Source organism: Eriocheir sinensis, chromosome 8 (assembly GCF_024679095.1).
Source record: "Eriocheir sinensis breed Jianghai 21 chromosome 8, ASM2467909v1, whole genome shotgun sequence".
Classification (NCBI taxonomy): Eukaryota; Metazoa; Arthropoda; class Malacostraca; order Decapoda; family Varunidae; genus Eriocheir; species Eriocheir sinensis.
In genome coordinates, this window is record NC_066516.1 from 9,654,934 (window position 1) to 9,667,012 (window position 12,079).

At 43.1% G+C, this 12,079-nt stretch overlaps 1 long non-coding RNA gene across 3 annotated transcripts; it reads left to right on the forward strand.

Annotated features, from left to right (window-relative positions):
• The first annotated feature begins 812 nt into the window (after positions 1-812).
• LOC126995480 (uncharacterized) lies at positions 813-9,664 on the forward strand. 3 transcript variants are annotated; one of them, XR_007750338.1, is made up of 4 exons: positions 813-827; positions 7,899-8,084; positions 9,072-9,169; positions 9,613-9,664. It is a non-coding gene; the product is annotated as an uncharacterized LOC126995480 (long non-coding RNA). The 3 variants fall into 3 exon arrangements; XR_007750336.1 differs by lacking the exon at positions 813-827 and adding an exon at positions 3,785-3,799; XR_007750337.1 differs by lacking the exon at positions 813-827 and adding an exon at positions 7,638-7,652.
• The last annotated feature ends 2,415 nt before the right edge of the window (positions 9,665-12,079 follow it).

Sequence of the window (12,079 nt, forward strand, 5' to 3'; positions counted from 1 at the left end):
ACTGCCTCATGAGCCCAACCTTATTTCTCCATAACCAGCCCACATATCATCGTAATTGTCCTTCATGTGACTCTTGCCACCTTAATGTAAAGCTATACAAAGGTAGGAGCTCAAACACGTACCTTATATTGTGTATAGAGGTGGAGATGTGGATGAGGCGGAAACACTTCTTCAATGGCGACGGGTTAGGACGGAAACTGGTCGGATCTAGCCCCGCTCCCGAGCAGTCAGGCTGAGGGGCACAAGATGGCGTCTAGTACGTTTTTTGAACATCGCACGGGGCAGCACTTGCGACCACAATGGCGGATTTAGTACCAAATGTTGAGATACAACCGTTTGAGCATCCGCCGCCAGGGCGTGTCGATCCGCCGCTGAGACTCGTGTTTATTTGTCTTCGGGATCGGTGTGTGTGGGGATTGGGGAGTGTGTGTGTTGTGGGGATAGGGGAGCGTGTGTATGGGTGGGGGGAATGTGTGTTTTGGTGTGTTCCAATAATACAAAATAATTCACGAGTGCGACTGAACGAATGTGTATTTCTCCATAACCCCTCCCTCCCACCCCCACCCACTCACGGTCAATACTTGTCATCGGTCTCAAGACCCCCCCCCCATATTGTTACCTCACACCCCGATACCAGAATCCCACATCAACACAAGCTTACTTCTCTTTACCTTCCCACAAACAACACAATACAGCAAGTAACTAAACCCTCCTCGCCCCGTGTCCCCAGCAGGCTTGTAGCAGGTTCAGGCGTGACGATTTGTTGACCCCGCGCTGCCGCTGAGCCCTGTTGTGGGTGAAGCCTGTGTTGGGGGCGGACTCGGGAGGTAACAGCAGGCAAGTTTTCCGTGCTTTTTATTTTAGCTATCCCAGTGTTGTGTTGTTTGTGGGTGGCTGGGTTAAGGGAGGGTCAGCTTGTATTGGTGGGGGACTCGGAAAAGTTATGGAAAGTTTCGTTTAGTCGGCGAAACATCTGTCGTCATAAGCCGGAGAGAGACAGAAAGGGAAGGAATTATAAGAGAAGGGAACAGATCCCAGGAGACGTGACAACCCCCGATTAATACCTGGTACCCATTCACTGCTGGGTGGACAGGGGCATAGGGTATCGGAAAAGCCGCCAAAATTTTTCCACTCCGCCCGGAAATCGAACCCAGGCTCTCTCGGTTGTGAGCCGAGTGTGCTAACCACTGCACCACAAAGTCCCCGCCTCTATTGTAGAATGCATATAGACTCCCTCGAATCAGTACACGAATTAATTATTAAAATGCTCCAAGGATTTAGATTTTACAGCCAGAGAACAATTAAAAAACTTAACTTACACTCTTTTTAAAGGCGTAGACTTCGAGGAGATGCAAATGAGGTTTCTGAATAGGTTAAAGGGATTGGCAAGGGAGTTCCTGATGAAACACGTATATAAAAAAATACAGAGAAAAGAATAAACAACAACGGATACAGATTAGATGCATCGGGTTCACTTTACTTGGGTGCCGTATCTCATGTGGGCATCCCTTTTAATGAAAAAGCGGATGCTTTGGCTCGGCGTGCCCTTAATAGGACTCTAGAAGGCACTCCTGCAGTATATACTGATAATTATATCAAGGGCAGACTTAAACTCTACACACAAAACTAACTTGACTTTGCTATTGCCAGCTGCTATGAGAGGGGTAGTCCAAGCTCTATCCACTATGTCCATGTTTCGCAAGACACCAATGTCACCTACGGTAGAAAGAGTGCCTTATATGAGCTGGTTGTAATGCTAGGGTAGGGGAGAGCGGTGATGATTCGGACAGTGGGATGGTCCGGCCATAGCACTTATTGTAAAGTGTATGGGAGTGAGTGCCGCGAGATTTTGTGTGAATGTGCAAAACTTTGTTGCCTTGGCCCTCAAAGGGACAACCACGCCCTCAGAGCTGTTATTTTCGATGCAAGTCCTATTTTATGTTTTTTTGCATCTCGTATGTAATATTTTCAGGGTGTATCGTAAGCTCTCACTTCAGAAACGTGCCAATTAGCGAGATGTAAATTATTTCGGTGACGCAGCGATGCACGGCGAAGGTATTGCCGTATAACACGATCACCCACCTCTCGTGCTGGAAAAGGAGTGTGACCACACATTTGCTTTTATAGAGTCGTGATGATTCGGACGGTTGATTTTTTCATGATTTTTATTAAATTTATATCAATTTAAACATTATAGGTGTTGCAACGGTTATAAAAAGGTTACTTTGGTTGATTTATATTCAGATATTATGCTTGTGAGAAGAGAAGGAAGCCATAATACCAAAATTTTTGAGATATTTCTTGTAGTTCTCCTTTTATTTTTCTCCCCTCTAAATATTAAGAGGATACTTTTGTCCTTATACAAATGTTTTGTAGAAGATATAATCTTGTTTATTAGCCAATGAAACTTAAGTTATATAAATATTAAGCCGAGTATTATGAGTGTCCGTACCATCCCACCTCCCTGGCCGAACCATCACCACGGGTGGGGATGGTTCGGACGATTTAGAAACTTGTCTTTCATCACCTACTTCTGAAAACTGGAAATAGCTACGAGTGTCATATTAGCAGCCTTAAGAGCCAAATGATGGAGGAACATTTTGAAATCAACAAAATTACACTACTTCTTAAACTTCTTTTTCTAAAAATATTTTTCTAAAAAGTGTCCGAATCATACCGGCTCTCCTCCTATATATACTACTGGGAGGTGACTCAGGTGAGTGGTGCCCCACCCGAGTCACGTACTGCTGTATGCGCCAGGCCAGGAGGTCACACTCTACAGCATTATGTCCTTGAGTGTCCTGCCATAGCCTGTTACCGTCCACAGGGTATAAGTGATGTGCCTTCCCTTGTCGCCTGGTTCATTAATCATAACATTGTACCTGCCATTAGTAAAGAGTACCCAAAGTTCGCTGCCAGGTGGTAATTTAGGTAATTGCATGTGTACCTACTCAGGAATATGATCAGTATTTACATTCTAATTCCTTTTTCTGTTAATTAACCTCAACATGTATTTTTATTTTTGTACAATGGAATTTTTATTTTTTTGTAACTAGCCTAGTCAGGGGATTGGCTGCAATTAAAGTGTGTCAGATGTGTGACAGGGGGATGAAACTGTCGCGCATGTGATACTGGTGTGTGGGAGGTACCGGAGAGAAAGGACGGAGATGATGAGGGTACGTGGCACTGAGTGAGATGGGCTGGGATGTGAATGGGAGGACTGCAAGAACAGAGAGGGAATGGATGCTGCTGCTGTTGGGACTGAGTGCTGAAGCAAATGAGAGAATTATAGGAGCCATGAAGAGTTTTCTGGAAAAGATGTGGTGTGTAAGAAATAGGGAATAGGATGAACTTAAAACGACTTAAATTAAACTCCTGATGCCAACATTGAAATACAGACGCTGTAGAGGGGACATGATAGAACTGTGGAAACACTTCAATCAATACAAAAAGGAGTTACTCCCAGCATCCTTCAAACCCCTGGGCAGACCCAGTCGTCGTCATGCAAGACAACTCTACCTGCATCGCCCTGTGGACGGTGTTTATGGAGTGCAGCGGAACAGTTTTTATTACCGAACAATACCCATATGGAATGATCTCCCAGCTGAGGTTACCGAGGCCGTATCAATGAATTCTTTAAAAAATCGCTTAGATAATCACTGGAATAAGCAAGCATTTAAATGACCCCTCCAAGCCGCCGCCACAGCCAACCCACAGTCAACATATCGAGTATCACCAAGTGAGCGCAGCATAGAGTCTCCTAGACTGGACTGCGTTATGTACTTAAGTGTACTTAAGTGTAAGTGTAATGGATACTGCTTGTTTTGTTTTTATTTTTGCAGTTGTGCCGATTAATAAGAAGGCCTGACTCTCCAACGGGTCACCTGTACAGCAAGAGCAAGAGCAAGAGTATTTCATTTGTTGAGCAAAGTAGCCTATATCTAGAGACAGGTTGGGTGAAGAGTGAAAGAGGAGTGAGACAAGGCTGTATATTGTTGTGCCGGAAGCTTCTCTGGCGACAGGCCTCTAGGAGGAGGGGAGAAAGGAGCAAAGGGGCAGAGGGAGGAGGCGATTCCGCCCCCGCGCGGGCGCGCCAGGCAGCGGGCAGGACTCATAGCCAACTCATATATTTTTTGCATCTTGTATTGTTACAATCTTGTATATAATGAATATATCTGATATATATATTGTTCTGGATATATGAGAGAAGATATATAGTGGTCAGTCTAGTCTTAGTGTAAGTGTGTGGTAAGGGTTAAAGTCAAAGTGAAGAACTACTAAGGAGAATGAAGAACTACAGACTACCAACAAAGAAGTTACAACTCTCCCAACACCCTCCTGACTCCCGTTAACGGAGTGTCAACTGATCGGCGCCTTACTGGTGTGTCAGAGATTAGTTTGCCCACTGTTGTTCATTGAGACTCGTGCCCAAGATCGCCATGGAGACTGTTGACTGAACTTTGTTGAGCTTGACTGAACTTTTGGAAGAAACACAACAAGAGCACAGGACACAAGAAGAACAGAACAAGAAAAGAACAACAGACACAACAGAGGAGAACTCAAGAACAAAAACAACAAAGAACAAAGAGAAAGAAAAGAAGAACAACAAGAAAGAGCAACAGGCAAAGAACAGGAGAACAACAGCAATAAGCTAAAGCACAACAAGAATTGCAGCTACAGCATTACAGCCAACAGAAAAAGAAGGAAGTACAGCATGAAGAGAAGATAAGCAGAAAGGAGACGCCTGATAGAAGTGAATGACTGACACAACGCTTCACATAAGAACATGGAGAAATAGAAGAGAAAACACACACAAACAAAAAATTAGAAGAAAGGTGAAGGAGACGACACACAAAGAAAGGCAGTTTGTGGTGTAAAGGTGAACCGTAAGGAACAGGCAGTTTGTGACGGGGCTGAAGGGCTGACAGAAGCAGAGCAGCTTGAACCGGACAAACAGTGTACTGAGGGGCCGGGTTGGGTAGAAGCGTTTCCTACACCTTACCCCTGTGAGGGGTCCGCCAGCCCCCCTTGCCTGCTGGAGCGAAAGTTCCGATGAGAAGTTCCAGCAGTTTGATAGGGTGGTCAGCCTGTTAGAAAGGCGCTCAGGAGCTTGATGGAGCAAGAGCTTGGCAGCTATTGCCAAGGTGCGTTGGCGCTCTGGCGGACTAGCCTGAAAGGGCGGCGCTGGCGGTCCTTGGCCAGCTCAGCTGAAAAACAAAGGGCAGCTCGCTGGCTGGCACTCCAGCTCGACAATGCGACACGAGCTGGCTACAGCGGGCTGGCTCTTCAGGGAGCTGGAGCATGAACCAAAGCAAAGAGCGCGCTCTTCAGGGCGGGGCGGTTCTCAGGCGGACCAGGAGCGGGCGAGCAAGGGACCTGAGAGCCCACCCTAGGATCATGACGGAGGTGCCACCCAATGACCACCTGCCGGCCCCACCGGTTTGACAGCTCAATGATGCCTTGACAGCCACAGCCCCTGGATGAGTGAACCGAAAGCTGGTTGATCAATGGAGTTTAAGGGGACATTTGTTGGAAGAGGATTGCATTGAGTCAAGGACATGCCTCGCACAAGCTTGGGGCCCTCACGACTTCTGGACGGGGCACGAAGACACAGACAAGGCGACACACAGCTGCAGGAGGAGCGGAAGGGAAGGAGAAGGTAAGACGGGGCACAAGGAGAACGAATGCCTAAAGAGGAAGAAGGAAGGAAGAAGCTGGGAGCTAGACTAATCCGGAGCCCTGAACTGGGACGAGACTGTCACGACGACGCCTAACGGAAGGAACCAAACGAAGACCAAAGGACAAGCCCGTCCACCCCTGTATGGTCCAACAGGACCGGACAACTGGACCGGAACAACAGACGAGAACCAGCAGCCGACGAAAACGCAAAGACGTCTTAAGGACCGACGACGTCGGGACGACGACCACCCCTCGACTGGACACAGACAGGACGAAACAGAAACGCGGCAGAGAGAAGACATGTTCAGGAAGACGTCCCAGGCGATACGACAACGGCGGTTTGACGATAAGGCGCACGAGGAGACAGACAGAAGAAGGCATGACAACGCAGCGTAAGACAGAAGAGGACGATTATGTTATGATTAATTCTCTTTTTTGATTAATTAGGTTAAACCTGTGCTCCGGGACTAGAGGAGCATAGAAGGGGGGAGAAAACGGGGATGTCCAAGGCCGCCATAAGCCCTAGCGACCAAAGCCAGAGCCTCAGGCCACTCATAGGTTATAGCATTCTCTTATGATTGCTTGATGAAGCTGTCCCATTCTAGGGCCGGTGTACTGTTCTGCATATATATAGGAACATGTTCTTAGAGAGAGTCAGTCCCAGCTGTGTAAGCTAGTGGTAAGTGAAGAGTCAGAGTGAAGTGTACTGCTAAAGAAGAATATTAAACTACAGAAACTGGTAAGCTAGTTTATATTAAGATGTCCAGGAACGTCTACTGGAAGAGGAAGAACAAAAAGAAGAAACTGTGCCAATATTATCACCAACCTTATTTAGTCTTTTCACAGAGGAATTAGCAGTTAGAATGAGGAGAACAAATGCAGGAGTGAGAATTGGAGAGGATAAATTTTAAGTATGTGTGTTGTTGTATGCGGATGATGTGGTGGTTATGAGTGAGTCTGCTGAAGAACTACAGAGTCTCCTAGATGTGGTAGGGGGTTATGGAAGGGATTTTGGGGTTAGGTTCAGTAGTGAGAAGAGCAAAGTAATGATAGTAAATAGATCAGAGGATGAGAGAAACAATAGGTACTTGGAGACTGGAATGGGATGAGTTGGAACAGACGGAAGAATACAAGTATCTAGGGGTGTGGATGGAGAAAAATGGATGCGGCAGGGCCAAGAATGTAAAGATAAGTATGACAAACCAGTGGGTAGGCCGTTTAGGGAGTGCAGCGAGGATGAGAGCGAGCAAGTATATATGATGTCATCCGTAAGGTTTGGAAGAGTGTGGCTGTCCCGAGCATTATGTATGGAATGGATGTGATGACATGGAATGACAGTGAGATAGAAAAATTGGAAGTGGGGCAGAATAGGGTAGCAAGAATGGCACTGAATGCACCAAGGTTTGCAGCAGTAGAGGCTCTTAGGGGTGACATGGGATGGAGCACGTTTAGGGAAAGACTAGTAAAGGCAACCTTGAGATATAAAGTGAGACTGGAACAAATGGAGGATGCAAGATTAGCAAGGAAAGTATACTTGTGGAGTATAAGAGATGGCAAATGGGCGAATAAATGTGGGCGAATGATAGACAGGAATGTTATGCTAAGTAGGTGGGTGTACCGACCCTTTGAAGATAGACAATGTGTTTGAATGGAGAATAACAAACAGAAATGGAGAGGGGTTTGAGTGGGATGTAAGAAAGTGGAAGAATGTGATAGATATGGCAGTTAAAGATGAGGGATTGAGCAAGTGGAAGAATGAGATGGAAAGAAAGGAAACTCTCGACTGGTACTGGGAGAAAGAGGCCCCAAAGTGTGAGGTGTGGTATATGAGGGAAGCCTGGGAGGTGATCTTTTCCGTGCTAGAGCGCAGTGGATGTGAATGCAAGGAACTATAGATGGTCTGAGTCCCACAGCAAAGTGTGCCAGGTGTGACAGGGGTGTGGACGAGACTGTGCAGCATGTAGTGCTGGAATGTGAGAAGTATGACAGGGAGAGAACGAAGATGATGCATGTGTTTCTGAGTGAGATGGGACGTGGAGTGAATGGGAGGACTGGAAGGGAGTGGATGGTGCTGCTGCTGGGGCTCAGTGGAGAGACGAGTGGACGAGTGATTAAGGCAGTGAAAGAGTTCTTGGAAGGCATGTGGCGTGCAAGATGTAAGGAATGAGATCTTGCCCCGAAAACATTGACTTCCCGCATGTTTTGTTTTCTTTTCACAGGAGCTGCCGATACAAAGGCCTGGCTGGGGAGAATTCCCGAGCCACCTGTGACATCAAGATCAAGATCAAGATCACCTTCGTCATTCCTCACGGTCTCAGAGGAGGCCGTTTTTTTTTAGCCTCTGGACGCCGGAATTTTGGTGTCCTTGCCTCCTACGCCATGGTGAAGGTGACGGTGGAGTACTGGTAAGCTCACGAGCACAGCAAACCTTTCCTGTAGAGTCTTAGCAGCACTAATTTTAATCTTTAACAGTAACTTGGTCCACCAGAATAAAGAATTACTCCACCAAAAGACAATATTGCCTCCGTATTCCTTTAGAGTCTTTTGGCAGCACAAATCTTAATCCTAAACAGTAACTTGGTCAACCAGAATAAAGAATTACTCCTCGCCTCCAAAAGACGGTATTGCCTCTGTATTATAGTTAGGGAAGTGAGTACATATCCCTGAATCTAAATATCAAGGTGAAATTAAAAATCAATACATAAAGCACAACTAAGTGTAAATAAATATAATAAGATCAAAAGGTTGGAACCCCCCCATTGTTAGAAGCTTATGTTAGGATTAGTTAGGTTAGTGGTGGGATCAGAGGGTAATAAAGGCCCCCTTGTTAGGAAATTATATTAGGTTTGTTAGATCTGATGTTTAACCCAATAGCTAGCAGTGATGGGCCAAATTTGTGGCTTTACCGTGTACCAGCGACGGGCCAAATTTTTGCCATGACATAAACCCCCCAAAATAGATGATGCATAAACTGATCACAAATGCGTTGATATATATTATGAAATGGTTTGCATGAGTGATGATTTTTTCTCGTTATTCTCACTTAGAGGGACCTTTAACCCCTTCACTCCGGTGATGCCGACGTTGGCGTCCGACGGCGTCATCGTTAGTCCTCTTCTAAACCTCTTAATCCTTTTCCATTTCCTCTTAATCCTCTTCTAAACCTCTTAAGAGGAAATGGAAGAGGATTAAGAGGAATTTAGAGGAGGATTGAGAGGTTTAGAAGAGGATTAATCCTCATCCATTTCCTCTTGACCCTTTCCATACTGTGATGCTGACGTCTGCGTCACGGATGGAAAGGGTTAAGAAACATGATCCCCGCAGCTACCTAGTTAAGTTGGTTGCGTTATTCTGATATGTAAATCAAAGCTATTTCTGTTGTCTTCCCTCAGTGGGGGATGAGGTTACGGACCCCGCTATGAGGAGCTGGCCAGGGTCATCATGGCAAAGGTTCCTCAGGCGGAGGTGACGGGCTTCGTGGGCCGCTCAAGTAAGTGATGGGGCCGGGAATGGCTTGTAGGGAACATTGTCATTGCCATTTTATCCTGAACACTACTGATGTTCGTAATGGGTTGTCAGGCAGTGCAAGTCTTTCTTGACTTTGTGTATTCTATCAGATGGCTATACTTTTACCTAGCATTCACACACACACACACACACACACATACACACACACCATATTTGATAAAACTGTACGAGGGTTGAGTGTTTTTATGGATTTATATGATGTTTATATTGACATGTAGCAAAATTTCCTATCAAACCTTTTTTTGTGTGTGTTACATGGTAAAGCACTATTCATGTTGCACTCCTCATGAATGGATGAATAGTGATTACATAAATTTACACATGAACACATGGTGTGCTGGGAAGAAATGAAGAGGACACTGCTAATCTATGATCTTTTGATTTTCCCTGGTGTTTGCCAAACAGCTTCTTTTGAAGTTAGTATAGACAGCAATGAAGTACACTCCAAGTTAAAGACTATGAGCTTCCCTGACTTTGATGAGGTGGCTGAAATCACCAGTGATGTTGCTGAAGGCAAACCTACACGCCAGGTGTCCAAAACTGAATCGAGTGGATGCCAAGTCATGTAGACCACACGTCTTACCTCTTAACTCACTTTATATTTCAGCATCAAGGTAAAGGTTTGTTTAATATTGTTCGGCATTCATTATCAGCTTGAGTTTTGAGCCTCTTTTGTTAGAACTGCAGCATGTACTTCATCAGTGTATAATGCTAACCAATAACAGGGTATAATCATATGACAGTTATTGTGCCTTCCCTGTTATTTCTTAATGGTGAAATATCTAGCCAGTAGCTACCTGAATTGTTTATAGACTAAGTCTGAACCAGGGGCTTGTAGGTAAACATTAAAAAGTAGAGTGGATCAGTATCCAGATTTGGTTAGGACCTTGTCTGGTGTTCGCTGATAAATTATAATATTGCATACTCTCGTTCAGACATAATAAGGTATACTTTTGTTAAGACTTACTTTTACCCCGAGTATATGATTACTGTCTTAACCTTTTTCATTTGCGATATTAATCCCAGTACTTTACTGAAAAGTAAAATATTTACAAAACAGGAATGTAGACTCACTCATTGTCATTATTGAAAACATTTTTTTTTTTACCCTCCTTTTTTCAGAATCCTTCGAAGTTCATCAGCGATACTTCCAACTTTTTCAAGCATGATCGTGGAGCCTCTCCAATCCAGACTTGAACTGCTGACAGTTGTGGAAAAACATTTTAAGAATTGTGAAAGTCCTGCACCATCATTTAACTTCTGCATTTGGCAGACACCAGCTTTGGTAGAAGAAATATATATATTTTCTCATTGGAACACAAGATGTATAATTTGGTACAGAATATGTTAGGCAGTAATGCTCAATGAAAGGAACTGTTGAAACTTTGGACTTTTCCTGGAAGATCTAGTTTTAATGCTTAGCATATTTTTTCCCCTTTAGTACATATTGATGAAATAAATGAGCAACATTTCATTAAATTAGATTTTTCCTGTTGTTTCAAAGGCTGTTGGTTACATCATAATATCAGAATTTGTATTAACTTTTGTGATTTACAATTAATTTAAAATAAGTATAAGGGACATGTCAAGTAATTTAATGAGACTACACTACAAAATTATCAGGGATTTGATTTCTCCATTTTTTGTTATTATTATTAGTATTATTCCTTTTTTTATATTATTCTATGTGAGCTATGTAATATGTAGATCTGTTGAGAGACAACAATGAGTATGACCATGATAAGAGAAAGGTTTGGCAATCATGTGCAGTACTTAATTATTTCTTTATAACTTTGTAATTTCTTACTTAAAGAGGTGACAAATATGTCAAGAGTTTTAGATACTTGTTTCTTTATGACATGTCCATTATTGTTGTTATTTTTTTCTGTTTGTTTATCTTATTTTCCCCCTCAGTAGCATGTCTTTTCCACAGTGCTGTTGTAAATCTAAAGAATTTCCAGCAAGTCTGTACAAAACTGTTTTCACAATGTCAACAGTTTTGTCATAACTGCTTTCTCACTCTGACTATTTACACATGTAAATGTTTTACTTTGAGCTATATTATGATATGCTTTCTTGACAGTTTTGCCACAGGAATAAATACTGCAATTGAATAATGTTCTTTATTATTGATACATGTTGGAATTGATTGAAGATTATGGAAAGTTTCATGAATTATCTGCCCACTTTATAATGTTGTGGTAAATGGTACAGATGGAAAGAAACAAGGGTGTTGCCATGGTGAGTTTCATTTTGAAGAGATGGAATGGGGTAATTATTGTGACTGCAAGCTAAAAAAAACAAAAAACAAAACAAAAAAACAATATATATATATATATATATATATATATATATATATATATATATATATATATATATATATATATATATATATATATATATATATATATATATATATATATATATATATATATATATATTCAAGACCCAGTCAATCATCCAGTCAATAGCAGCATATGCTGGAGTGCTCATTGCCTTACCCACTTTATGACACCATACCTGGGGCTCCTCTGAGCATTTCTCCATGCAGAAAGAACCTGGTGGGCAAAAAAAAGTCGTTCCAGCACTTCCCTATAATTCTGCAGAGGCACATATTACCAAATGTGTCAGTTTGCCTCTGAGCAGAAGTTATTCAAAGATCCAAATCTTTGTCTTTCTGTATAATTATCAACAACATTACATAATTATGCTGAGCAAGCTCATATGATGCCATGGGTCAAACCAATCCCAGAGGAGGCTACTTAACTACCTTGTTAGTGTTTCATCCTCTTTTTTTTTTTTTTACCTTTGATTGACCTATTTGACCTCTCATTTCTGACACATTTTCCATTAACTTGCTTCCCTGTTTAGT